Genomic DNA, 15,083 nt, shown 5'->3' with positions numbered 1-15,083 from the left:
TGCACTCATCACCTGTCGTCAATCATATAGTAGATTGAATACAATACCGCTCTTTTCAAAGAGACTAATCTTACAGGTGCAAGTGATTAACATTTCTTTGACATCTATGGTTCAATGCAGAGGTACCGCATGAACGTAGTAAGTGCAGCGCGATATAATCAAAAATTGTTTGTACCTATTGCTATGGTAGTTAATCCGATTATTACGTAACTTCGCCAGCGTATAGATATCTAGGACCATTTACTTTTTAAAATTTTGATCAACTTCACCAAAAAAAAAATGAAAATTGAGCGAAAAATCAGGCTTTTTTCATGTTTTTTTTTTTTCCGGCAAATTGAGCATTTTTCAACCAGTTTTGGTAAAAATTTCTCAAAGTTGGTCAAAATTTTAAAAAATGAATAAAAATAGGTTTTTAAAATTAATTTTGTAAAGAATTTTTTTTGGTACAATGCCCATGAAAATTTGGGTAAAATTGTTTTTAATTTTCTCCATAACTGAGCATTTTGCCCAAATTTGACCTCGCATATGAATTCATCAAGTCTTTGTCATTTTAAAAGACCAAAATTTAGCAGTTATGAGGCCCATAATTCCCTGAGGGTTAAGACCAACCTTAAGAATTAATTTTTTACTGTTATGTGACTATATGGTAATACCAGTTATATTCACCAGATAGCCAGCTCACATAAAAATCATCACTTCAAATCACAGATGTTCCAATATCTGTGTTCAAATACAATGTTAACAGCTCTCCTAGCAATCATGCTAGAGAATGATTTGACCACTCGCCTAGCATCATACTAGAGAGTGAGTAACCACTCCCCTTTAAAATCTAGACGACAAAGCCTGTCACAAGGATCCATGATTGGCCCTGTTACATGTATGTCATTCACCATAATATTATACACTTGTCAATCAAGAAACCTCTCTATATGTTACGGTGATGACATTCAGTTATACAGATATTTTAATGTATCTTATCCAAACTCCATGAAAACAGCCTCATCTAGCATCACTGAATAAAACACTGGATGACCATAAAATCTCTGGAAGCTAAATGATGAGGAGATAGAGTTTTCTATTGGCGCATCAAATTATCATACACATAGCTTATCTCCTGCTATGCTAACAGTTGGCGATGATTCCATCAATCCAGCTCTGCAATCCAGTATGCAACCTCTGTGTTATATTTGATACACAGATGACAGTGGCTGCACATATCATATAGGCCTACATTGTATCCCTGTAATCTATTATAAATTAGCAACTACATAAAATATCAATTGGTTTCAAGGACCATGGCATCTACTATCTGGTGGTTTGTGCCTTGATCTTGTCCCAAATGGACTATGACAATGGATTGTTATTAAGTTCCAATAATGACATCCAAAGACTTCAGGGCAGTTCTTATTGGCTGCATTCTTGATTCTCTATACTCTCTTGTTCTTTGTGTTGTTGCCTGTTAAAAGGCTGCTTCAATCTGCAAACTATTGAAGGAATCCTTACTCCTTAGACAGTGCTAGTGCCTGCAGAAAAGTTATTAATGAGAATAACATGAATATTAATAATAATTAACACAACATTTTCAGACCTTCCTTTTATTTAAGAAATAAAGGGTAATGCATTATCCTTTACACCCAAATAATGTGTCCTCACCCATTATTTAAACGTTTTTACTGCCAAGGACACATTATTTGCGTGTAAAGGATAATGCTGCACCCTTTATTTCTATTCTATTACCAGAAAATAGTGCGATTTAAAAGAAAATATCATTTTTGGCACAAATATTTTCAGTTGTTTACTTCAAGGTGGAGCGTGTATCGCGGAAATATTGCACAGCGTAATGCTGTGCGTAGAGTGTGTTACAGCGCTTGACCCATTATTGCAGAATAATGGGCTCTCATGTGACGTGTTTAAAAAAATCACAATGCGCGATTTTGAATAATGGGTCGTAAGAGTAATAGAATTATAAATAAGTCACAGAATTTTTAAAAATTATATACGGTAGATATTTAAGGTGGCAAACTTAACTATGGTGTTGTGCACAGAATTACTTTAAAATTATCGTACAGGATGTGATTTTTCAAAACAGCTTTTTGACTTATGCAAATTCACAAAATCCCATTTAAACACTTTTCTTTGCTGATTTAAGTTAAATGAACATAATGGATTTGACATAGCTAGCTATTGTATCTGTAAGGTGTAGTATTTGAGTTAGCTATCTGAAAATACAAATAAAGACAAAATGCCACCTAAAATGGTCAATATGTTCTATGTACGTCTTTCATAAGGCGAGTTAGAAGGTAGCATGAACTAGCAGCATTTGCATTCGAATATTGAGACAAGTAAAGCTGACACACATGAGGAATGGTATTGGTTTTATTAAGGAAATCCCAATGATTGATATAAGTAGTGTCATTTCCACCCCATTTGCATGATGTTTTTTGGGAGGGTTAAAATGGCAAAACTATTGCTTAGATATATTAAAAAACAAATCAAGAAATATCAAGAAATAATTGCAAATTTTCATTTATGAAACATGCAAATCTAAGCTAAACTTATTTAACATTCGGCCGAAAATTCTGCCCAAAACATATAGTGTAAACCTTAACTCACCTCTAGGAAGATCAATTGCAAAACATCAGATGCCCTGACACCCAAACTCGCAGCCAATGGCTTCACATGTTCATTTACTTCATGAAGTTTGCACCATTCTTTAAAATATAAAACACAAAAAACATAAATGTTACATGTGGGTAAAATATGGAAGATTAAAATTGTGCTTTACAAGATACCCATGAATACCGCAACTTTGTCACAGGTGGGATAGGATAGTAAAGATGATTTGATTTAAACAATACAACATTCCCTTGTATACCACAACTTTGTCACGGGTGGGAAGGACACCTAAATCATAATTTTAATTGTGCTATACAACATTCCCTTGTATACCACAACTTTGTCACAGGAGGGACAGGATACTACAAATAATTTACATTATATAGCACAATAGATAGTGTCCTGTTCCACCCATGATAAAGTTGTAGTATACATGGGAGTGTTGAATAGCTCAATGGAAATCATCTTTGTACTCTGTTCCACCCATGATAAAGTTGTAGCATACATGGGAGTGTTGTATAGCTCAATGGAAATCATCTATAGTACTCTGTTCCACCCATGATAAAGTTGTAGCATACATGGGAGTGTTGTATAGCTCAATGGAAATCATCTATAGTACTCTGTTCCACCCATGATAAAGTTGTAGTATACATGGGAGTGTTGTATAGCTCAATGGAAATCATCTATAGTACTCTGTTCCACCCATGATAAAGTTGTAGCATACATGGGAGTGTTATATAGCTCAATGGAAATAATCTATAGTACTCTGTTCCACCCATGATAAAGTTGTAGTATACATGGGAGTGTTGTATAGCTGAATGGAAATCATCTTTGTACTCTGTTCCACCCATGATAAAGTTGTAGTATACATGGGAGTGTTGAATAGCTCAATGGAAATCATCTTTGTACTCTGTTCCACCCATGATAAAGTTGTAGCATACATGGGAGTGTTGTATAGCTCAATGGAAATCATCTATAGTACTCTGTTCCACCCATGATAAAGTTGTAGTATACATGGGAGTGTTGTATAGCTGAATGGAAATCATCTATAGTACTCTGTTCCACCCATGATAAAGTTGTAGTATACATGGGAGTGTTGTATAACTCAATAGAAATCATCTTTGTGCTCTGTTCCACCCATGATAAAGTTGTAGTATACATGGGAGTGTTGTATGATAAAGTTGTAGTATACATGGGAGTGTTGTATAGCTCAATGGAAATCATCTATAGTACTCTGTTCCACCCATGATAAAGTTGTAGCATACATGGGAGTGTTGTATAGCTCAATGGAAATCATCTATAGTACTCTGTTCCACCCATGATAAAGTTGTAGTATACATGGGAGTGTTGTATAGCTGAATGGAAATCATCTTTGTACTCTGTTCCACAGATGATAAAGTTGTAGTATACATGGGAGTGTTGAATAGCTCAATGGAAATCATCTTTGTACTCTGTTCCACCCATGATAAAGTTGTAGTATACATGGGAGTGTTGTATAGCTCAATGGAAATCATCTATAGTACTCTGTTCCACCCATGATAAAGTTGTAGTATACATGGGAGTGTTGTATAGCTCAATGGAAATCATCTATAGTACTCTGTTCCACCCATGATAAAGTTGTAGTATACATGGGAGTGTTGTATAGCTGAATGGAAATCATCTTTGTACTCTGTTCCACCCATGATAAAGTTGTAGTATACATGGGAGTGTTGAATAGCTCAATGGAAATCATCTTTGTACTCTGTTCCACCCATGATAAAGTTGTAGTATACATGGGAGTGTTGTATGATAAAGTTGTAGTGTACATGGGAGTGTTGTATAGCTCAATGGAAATCATCTATAGTACTCTGTTCCACCCATGATAAAGTTGTAGTATACATGGGAGTGTTGAATAGCTCAATGGAAATAATCTTTGTGCTCTGTTCCACCCATGATAAAGTTGTAGCATACATGGGAGTGTTGTATAGCTCAATGGAAATCATCTATAGTACTCTGTTCCACCCATGATAAAGTTGTAGTATACATGGGAGTGTTGTATAGCTGAATGGAAATCATCTAAGTTGTACTCTGTTCCACCCATGATAAAGTTGTAGCATACATGGGAGTGTTGTATAGCTCAATGGAAATCATCTATAGTACTCTGTTCCACCCATGATAAAGTTGTAGTATACATGGGAGTGTTGTATAGCTCAATGGAAATTATCTATAGTACTCTGTTCCACCCATGATAAAGTTGTAGCATACATGGGAGTGTTGTATAGCTCAATGGAAATCATTTATAGTACTCTGTTCCACCCATGATAAAGTTGTAGTATACATGGGAGTGTTGTATAGCTGAATGGAAATCATCTTTGTACTCTGTTCCACCCATGATAAAGTTGTAGTATACATGGGAGTGTTGAATAGCTCAATGGAAATCATCTTTGTACTCTGTTCCACCCATGATAAAGTTGTAGCATACATGGGAGTGTTGTATAGCTCAATGGAAATCATCTATAGTACTCTGTTCCACCCATGATAAAGTTGTAGTATACATGGGAGTGTTGTATAGCTCAATGGAAATCATCTATAGTACTCTGTTCCACCCATGATAAAGTTGTAGCATACATGGGAGTGTTGTATAGCTCAATGGAAATCATCTATAGTGTTCAGTTCCACCTGTGATATAGTTGTAGTATACATGGGAGTGTTGTATAGCACAATGGAAATCATCTACAGTACTCTGTTCCACCCATGATAAAGTTGTAGTATACATGGGAGTGTTGTATAACTCAATGGAAATCATCTATAGTACTCTGTTCCACCCATGATAAAGTTGTAGTATACATGGGAGTGTTGTATAGCTCAATGGAAATCATCTTTGTGCTCTGTTCCACCCATGATAAAGTTGTAGTATACATGGGTGTGTTGTATAGCACATTGGAAATCATCTATAGTCCTCTGTTCCACCTGTGATAAAGTTGTAGTATGGGAATGTTGTATAGCACAATGGAAATCATCTATAGTGTTCAGTTCCACCTGTGATATAGTTGTAGTATACATGGGAGTGTTGTATAGCTCAATGGAAATCATCTATAGTACTCTGTTCCACCCATGATAAAGTTGTAGCATACATGGGAGTGTTGTATAACTCAATGGAAATCATCAATAGTACTCTGTTCCACCTGTGATAAAGTTGTAGTATACATGGGAGTGTTGTATAGCACAATGGAAATGATCTATAGTGTTCAGTTCCACCTGTGATATAGTTGTAGTATACAAGGGAGTGTTGTATATAGCACAATGGAAATCATCTATAGTACTCTGTTCCACCTGTGATAAAGTTGTAGTATACATGGGAGTGTTGTCTAACACAATGGAAATCATCTATAGTGTTCAGTTCCACCTGTGATAAAGTTGTAGTATACATGGGAGTGTTGTATAGCACAATGGAAATCATCTATAATGCTCCGTTCCACCTGTGACAAAGTTGTAGTATACATGGGAGTGTTGTATAGCACAATGGAAATCATCTATAGTGCTCTGTTCCACCTGTGATAAAGTTGTAGTATACATGGGAGTGTTGTATTGCACAATGGAAATCATCTATAGTACTCTGTTCCACCTGTGATAAAAGTTGTAGTATACATGGGAATGTTGTATAGCACAATGGAAATCATCTATAGTGATAATATTGTTGTACACATGAGAGTGGTATACACATGTAGCACAATGGGAATCATGAACTTCAATGTCCTGTTTCACTTGTGAGCATGATAAAGTTGTGGCATACACTAGAGTGTTTATTCTAGTCTTTTGTTGCCTACTGAAAAGTTGAACGAAGATAATTTCTGTTTTCGGTTTCGGGAGTTATGTTAATTTCTGACATGAAAACGTGACATGAGAGAGTTGATGCTAATACAGACAAGAGAAGTGTCTAAATTTTATGGTCGTAAATTAGCGATAAATTGTACGGCTTCAATTGACTTGCGTAGGGTGTATAGGTACTTCCGCCTAGACGGGAGTGGCTCATGAAAAAAGCCCAGCATAGAAATATACACTAATCAGTGTTGCCACGAATTACGTATACTTGTTCGTGCAATCGCGAAAAAATAGGTCATATGATTATGTAGAGATGAAACGGGGAATTCTTTTCGTCCAAAATACACCTTAAAACTTGTGTGTCCGAGATAGTAACTCGGGGCCCGACTTAGTAACCCGGGGCCTCGACTCAGGACCGAGATAGTAACTCAGGGTCCAAGATAGTAACTCGGGCCCCGACTTAGTAACTCGATATCTGAGTTAGTAACTCGGGCCCGGACTTAGTATCTTGGGTCCAAGATAGGCCCGAGATAGTATCTCAGACTTAGTAACTCTGGGTCCAAGATAGTAACTCGGGGTCCGAGATAGTAACTTGGGGCCTCGACTTAGTAACTCGGTGCCTCGACTTAGTAACTCGGGGTCCGAGATAGTAACTCAGGGCCCCTGACTTATTAACTCGGGGTCAGAGATAGTAACTTGGGGCCTCGACTTAATAACTTGGGGTCCGAAACAGTAACACGGACCGCGAGATAGTAACTCAGGGTCTGAGATAGTAACTCGGGGCTTCGACTTAGTAACTTGGGTCTGAGATAGTAACACTCTCCCCGAGATAGTAACTCGGGGTCCGAGATAGTAACTTGGGGCCTCGACTTAATAACTCGGGGTCTGAAACAGTAACACGGACCCCGAGATAGTAACTCAGGGTCTGAGATAGTAACTCGGGGCTTCGACTTAGTAACTTGGGTCTGAGATAGTAATTCGGGGCCGAGATAGTAACTCGGGGTCCGAGATAGTAACTTGGGGCCTCGACTTAATAACTCGGGGTCTGAAACAGTAACACGGACCCCGAGATAGTAACTCAGGGTCTGAGATAGTAATTCAGGGCCCCGACTTAGTAACTCGGGGTACGAGGTAGTAACTCAGGGTCCGAGATAGTAATTCAGGGCCTCGACTTAGTAACTTGGGGTCTGAGATAGTAACTCGACCCCGACTCGGGGACTGAGATAGTAACTCGGGGCCTCGACTTAGTAACTCGGGGTCCGTGATATTAACTCGGGGCCTCGACTTATTACCCCGGGTCTGAGGTAGTAACACACACCCAGAGATTGTAACTCGGGGTCTGAGATAGTAACTCAGGGCCCCAACTTAGTAATTAGGGGTTAGAGATAGTAACTCAGGGCCTCAACTTAGTAACTTGGGGTCTGAGATAGTAACACGGACCCCAAGATAGTAACCAGGGTCCGAGATAGTAACTCAGGCCTCGACTTAGTAACTCGGGTCTGAAATAATAACACGGACCCTGAGATGGGGGTCGAAGATAGTAACTCGGGGCCCCGACGTAGTAACTGGGGGTCAGAGATAGTAACTCAGGGCCTCGACTTAGTACCTCAGGGTCCAAGATAGTAACTTGGGGCCTCAACTTAGTAACTTGGTATCTGAGATAGTAACACAGACCCAAGATAGGAACTCGGGGTCCGAAATAGTAATTCGGGCCCCGACTTAGTAACTCGGAGTCCGAGATAGTAACTTGGGGCCCCGAGATACTAATTGGGGTCCTGAATTACTATCTCAGACCCCGAGTTACTATCTCGGGTCCGTGTTACTGTTTCAGACCCCGAGTTATTAAGTCGAGGCCCCAAGTTACTATCTCGGACCCCGAGTTAATAAGTCGGGCCCCGAGTTACTATCTCGGACCCCGAGTTAATAAGTCAGGGCCCGAGTTACTATCTCAGACCCCGAGTTACTATCTCGGGGTCAGTGTTACTATCTCAGACCCGAGTTACTAAGTCGAAGCCCCGAGTTACTATCTCGGACCCCGAGTTACTAAGTCGAGGCCCCGGTTTACTATCTCAGACCCCGAGTTACTAAGTCGGGGCCCGAGTTACTATTTCGGACCCCGAGTTACTAAGTTGGGGCCCTAAGTTACTAAGTTGGGGCCCCAAGTTACTAACTCAGACCCGAGTTACTATCTCGTCGTCCGTGTTACTCTCCCCGACCCCGAGTTACTAAGTCGGGGCCCGAGTTACTATTTCGGACCCCGAGTTACTAAGTTGGGGCCCTAAGTTACTAAGTTGGGGCCCCCAAGTTAGTAACTCGGACCCGAGTTACTATCTCGTTGTCCGTGTTACTATCTCAGACCCTGAGTTACTAAGTTGAAGCCCCGAGTTACTATCTCGGTACCCGAGTTACTAAGTTGGGGCCCCCAAGTTACTAACTCAGACCCCGAGTTACTATCTCGTTGTCCGCGTTACTATCTCAGACCCCGAGTTACTAAGTTGAGGCCCCGAGTTACTATCTCGGACCCCGAGTTATTATATCTCTGACCCCAAGATATTAAGTCGGAACCCTGAGTTACTATCTAAGGGCCCCGTGTTATTAAGTCGGGGCCCGAGTTACTATATCAGACCCTGAATTAGTATCTCGGGACCCTGAGCTACTATCTCGGATCCCCAATTAGTATCTCGGGGCCCCGAATTACTATCTCGGACTCCGAGTTACTAAGTCGGGGCCCCGACTTACTATCTCGGACCCTGAGTTACTATCCCGGACCCTGAGTTATAAAGTCGGGGGCCCGAATTACTATCTCGGACTCCGAGTTACTAAGTTGGGGCCCCGGCTTACTATCTCGGACCCTGAGTTACTATCCCGGACCCTGAGTTATAAAGTCGGGGCCCGGATTACTATCTCGGACCCCGAGTTACTATCTTGGGGTCCGTGTTACTATCTCAGATACCAAGTTACTAAGTTGAGGCCCCAAGTTACTATCTCAGACCCGAGTTACTAAGTCGAGGCCCGAGTTACTATCTCGGACCCCGGGTTACTATCTCGGGGTCTGTGTTACTATCTCAGACCCGAGTTACTAAGTCGAGGCCCGAGTTACAATCTTGGACCCCAAGTTAATAATACGAGGCCCCGAGTTACTATCTCGGACCCCGAGTTACTAAGTTGAAGCCCCAAGTTACTATCTCAGACCCAGAGTTACTAAGTCGGGGCCCGAGTTACTTAAAGTCGAGGGTTTTTTTATTTGTGAAATCTTTATTGATGGATTTAAGCTACTTCAGTGGCAAGCACTGCTTTCCAAGCAGGCCCTCATACAACAATATTTACAACATTTTTACAGAATATTTACAAAATAACATGATGTTTAAAATATATACAAGAACATGAATAATAATGTGAAAGAAAGAAAATAATGCATCTCAAGTACATGAACGATATAAATCAAAAATACATACAATATGATAATAAATGATTATGATTTAGCAGAAATAATGATGCTCGTCTTGAATTGATGCAAAGACAGAGTTTCAAGGTTTATATGATATGATGGTGGCAAGTTATTCCATAAATTTGAAGCTCTTACAATAAATGTACATTTACCACTATTAGAATTATATTTAGGCATGATCAATGTGTTAGAAGAATGACTCCTTGTTTTGTGATCATGAACATTATGGACAAAGTCAAATTGATTACATAAATATTCAGGACACATATTTTTGATACATTTGAAGGTAAGAATAATCATGTGATTAGACCATCTATCACAAAGTTTAATCCAATTTAAAGAATTTAACATGTCATCTACTGGTGTTCTAATATCAGCAAAGAGAATTGTTCTAGCTAATCTGTTATGAAGTACTTGAAGCTGATCAGTAGCGTAGCCAGCGGGGGGGGGGGGGGGGGGCAGAGTCCTGACAAAAAATGAAAGAAAAAAGTGCCCCTCTGACAAAAAATAAAAGGGAAAATCAGGAGGGCAAAGGAAAAGAAAAGGGCAAGGGCCCTTTTCTACCGAAATTCAGCCTGAAAATACACAATTTTTCCGTGCTTCGCGCGCATATTGCAAAGATTAAGCCCTTTCCATCCTGATAATGGGCGAAAATAGTGTAAAATACCATTTTTTTTGCGCACATCGTCCCAATAAAGCCTTTTGTCTCTATGTATTGTATGATGCAACTGTAATTTTTTTCGTCTGTGCCCCAAAAATTTTATTTTGCCCCCCCTGACCAAAAAAGCTGGCTACGCCCCTGAAGCTGATATTGATTGGTTGCAGAACAATTAGACCACACACTGCTGGCATAGTCGAAATGTGGAATTACAAGAGCATTAGAGAGCATAACTAAGGTTTTATGAGGAAGGAAATACTTAGCACGTTTTACAACACCAATTCTCTTGGAGATATTTCCAGATACATAATCAATGTGTGATGACCAAGACATATTACTATCAAACTTAATACCAAGATATTTGAAAACATCAACTCTTTCAATAATTTTGTCATCAAATGTGAGAGTTATGTCCTTGTAATGATTAAGCGTATGATTAGTTCCAAAAACCATAAACTTAGTTTTATCAGTATTTAATGTGAGCTTATTAGCTTTAAACCAGTTAGCAACAGTTTTAGGTTAGATTCAAGTTGCATTTTAGGTCATCAGCATTTTTTGCTTTACACATAAGAGAAGTATCATCTGCATACATTACTGTCTTACAAGTTACAACATCAGGTAAACAATTAACAAAAATTATAAATAGCAGAGGACCCAAGATTGAGCCTTGAGGAATTCCAGTATTATAAGTTTTGAAATCTGACAGAAAAGAATTCACATGCACAGCTTGAGCCCTATTACTTAGGTATGATTTAAACCAACCAAGTTCATTACCCTTAATACCATAGTCAGCAAGTTTATTAATTAGAATTTCATGATTTACCGTATCAAAAGCCTTTTTTAAATCCAAAAATATAACTCCTGTTGCAAAACCATTGTCCATATTATTAAGAATATAATCTTGAACATCTAGTAAAGTTGTTGTTGTAGAATGATTGGATCTAAAACCAGATTGAGAATCCGAAAGAATATTTCTACTACAAAGATAATCATATAATTGGTTATGAACAGTTCTTTCAATAATCTTTGAAATAATTGGCAAGACAGAAATCGGCCTGTAATTGCCTACGTTATTCTTATCACCAGATTTAAAAATTGGAGTGACTTTGGCTTTCTTCCACTCATCAGGAAATTTGGAACTGTTTAAAGAAATGTTACAAATATGAGCAAGTGATTTTGACACATAAGGTGCAGCCAATTTGAGCAGTTTTACATTGAATTTATCTAAACCTGGTGACTTATTATTATCCATATTACATATTTGGTTATATACAAAATCATAGGATACAGAATAGAATTTAAAACTCTCACTATGGTTACATCGAAATATACTACTTTTCCCATCATTACATGGGCAGATGATATCAATATTATCAAATTGTTTACTAAGTTCTTCACCAACTGAGGTGAAGAATTGATTAAATGAGTCAGCAGTATCTTTACTGCTGCCCATTTTGGCTTATAATGTTAGGCACATTTGGCTTACCTTTTTTACTTGGAATTACTTTTTTATCATTAATTGCCCTTTCAAAGTGCTTCTTCTTCAAATAAAATTTCATATTATTAACTCTATTTCTAACTGACTTAGCCTTTTCCCAATCATCAGGGTCATTGGTTTTATGAGCCTTGGCATAAAAATAATCCCTATCCTTACACAATTTAAGAAAATTACTGTCTACCCATTCAGGGAGATGCCCTTTATACGCTTAGTTTTAAAAGGTGCATGTTCATCGCATGCTTCATTAAACAATGATTGCCACTTAGATAGAGCGTCATCAACATCATCAATACAGTTTACTTGTTCCCAATCAATATTCTGAATTGTGTTCCCAAAGAGGTACTATCTCGGGGTCCAAGTTACTGTTTCAGACCCCGAGTTACTGAGTAATTAAGGGCCCAGGGTGTAGACATCACCCTGGGTGTAGACATAATTATTGCACAGTCCCTATAGTATTGTGTTGTCGTGGATACATGTAGTTGATAAATTACTCGATCAAATCATTTGGATAACAGCGTACTACACCCCTGCCCAATTTTGTGCCTATTTTTACATTTTTCTCAAAAATTATAGAGCATTGGTGACAAGTAAGATATGTATATTATAGGGACAAGGACTACAACTGCTACACTGGAAATTTTATTTCAGCACAGACAGCAGTTGTGGAGTTAAAAAAAAAAAATTAGGGAAAACCAATATTTGATCAATAAATCAATAACTACTTGCCTTGAGTTGCTGAATTTTCAGTGCAGTAGTTATAGTCCTTGTCTCTATAATATACATATCTAGGCCCTATATCTTACTTGTCACCAATGCACTATGATTTTGAGAAAAACACAAAAATAAGCAAAAAATTGGCTAGGGGTGTAGTACCCCCTTAAACATAATACACCCCACCCAATTTAAAACCAACATAACCCAACATCTACAAGAAATCTATAGACTAAAATTTGCATGCATGCGCATATCAACCTAACCGTTTTACTCCTCTAGGACTGTTGTGCAGTATCAAGATCAAGATGATGTGCAAATTCCAAGTTAGACTTCATCATGTTCTTGCTGTCATTGACATATTTGTAGAGACGACTAGAGTCCCCGCTATATGTCGAATGTATGGACTAGGGTAGCCCGAAACATCATGGCCCTGTTCCTTCCTCACTAGGGCCATGAATGCCCTACGTACGTAAAAACGGGGCACCGTGAACTCACGTCGCGGTGATGACGTCACACTGACGGCATCTATTTATAGAAAGAATTCAAAACATTTTCCATCCTCAAATGTGCTCAAAATTTACGAACATGCACCAAATATGTTTTGTTTAAGTCTCATCTTCACGTGAGGAATGGTAGGAAGTGGTATTTATGAGAAAACGTGGTATTTTATGTGTACCCTGGACCAGATATGCTCAGGAGTCTCAGACCTTCGTACGGAGAAGGACAGTGGAAATCAGGGGTACAGCATTAAGGCCCAAAAGTCGGGGGTTGTTTTCCTGTGTTTTTCACTCCTAGAGCTTGCAGAAAATCCAAATACATGGGGTGAAAATTAAATCTTGGGGGTGAAAAATATTTTGCAGTGTAGTCAGGGGTAGGAGTACGGTCCAAAAGTAGCTAGAGGGTCAGTTTTCACCCCCGAGCTTGCACATATTCCCAATAGAGGGTGAAAAATTAATATTTTTTAAATTTAGGGGTTATTCACCCCCGCTACCCCTGGTGGAAATCGTAGTGACGGACGTGTGAGTACCTCAGGCTAGGACTAGGAGCCAATTGTCAAAAGCCGTAACTCACACATATTATACGATACACCCATCGAATGTGTGTCATCGGTCCAGTCATCGGCCTTGTAGGAACCCGTGGATTAGGTCCATGTACACATACGATGGGTGTACCCGCTAGAGTCCCGGACTAGAGTTTTAAATTATACTATGTAGTATGTACAGTACTCGGAGAACGTGGTTGTGTATATTTTTTCTGTATACATCGCTATTTATAGAAAGGATAAATCAACTTGAGAAAATATTGTGACTTGCTCAAGTTGTTATACTCGCGTACATACTCACACTGTACAGAGTTGTACAGTATGTACAGTGCAGAAACTATCACAGCTTTTGGTATTAATATTGGTAGCTTACACTACCATAATTCATTGACCTCATGAAATAACTGGTAAGAAACTGGACGAAATGTACACTTACTGTTGTTTAAAATGCTTGAATTCCGAGATTACTGGTTAGAAACTGGAACAAAAGTACACTTTTCTATAATACTGTGGTTTAAATTCAACCGAATTGTGTGTGTGTTAATTAATTTCACTGTGGTGACGAGCTAGATCTATTAATACCATCATTCATGATCTATACAGTCGATTATTAAAAAATGTATGACGCGGATGACGTAGAGTTCATTAATATTCATATATACTACTACGATTTCTTCATGAGAGGGTCTGGCACACGACACCGGTGTCGTATGCCAGACCCTTTCTATAAATAACGTATACAGAAAAAATATACACAACCACGTTCTCCGAGTACTGTACATACTACATAGTATAATTTAAAACTCTAGTCCGGGACTCTAGCGGGGTACACCCATCGTATGTGTACATGGACCTAATTCAGGGTCCCGAGATACTAATTCAGGGTCTGATATAGTAACTCGGGCCCCAACTTAGTAACACAGGGCCCTTAGATAGTAACTCGGGGTTCCGACTTAATAACTTGGGGTCAGAGATATAATAACACGGGGTCCGAGATACTAACTCAGGGCCTCAACTTAGTAACTCAGGGTCTGAGATAGTAACACGGACCACGAGATAGTAACTCAGGGTCCGAGTTAGTAACTTGGGGCCCCAGCTTAGTAACTCGGGTACCGAGACAGTAACTCAGGGCCTCGACTTAGTAACTCAGAGTCTGAGATAGTAACACTGACCCCGAGATAGTAACTCAGGGTCCGAGATAGTAACAGGGCTTCGACTTAGTAACTCGGGTCTGAGATAGTAACACTGACCCCGAGATAGTAACTCGGGGTCTGAGCCGGGTCTGAGATAGTAACTCGGGCCCTGA

General features: G+C 39.1%; 1 long non-coding RNA gene across 1 annotated transcript; it reads right to left on the bottom strand.

Moving 5' to 3' along the window:
• Nucleotides 1-946: 946 nt before the first annotated feature.
• LOC140137758 (uncharacterized) lies at nt 947-14,296 on the bottom strand. Its single transcript, XR_011856895.1, has 3 exons — nt 14,214-14,296; nt 2,614-2,711; nt 947-1,523 (listed from the first exon to the last, which is right to left on the bottom strand). It is a non-coding gene; the product is annotated as an uncharacterized lncRNA (long non-coding RNA).
• Between the last annotated feature and the right edge of the window lie 787 nt (nt 14,297-15,083).

Source organism: Amphiura filiformis, chromosome 2, assembly GCF_039555335.1.
Source record: "Amphiura filiformis chromosome 2, Afil_fr2py, whole genome shotgun sequence".
Lineage (NCBI taxonomy): Eukaryota > Metazoa > Echinodermata > Ophiuroidea > Amphilepidida > Amphiuridae > Amphiura > Amphiura filiformis.
Note: the sequence above shows the minus strand (reverse complement) of the source record. Positions and strands in the feature narration are given on the sequence as shown.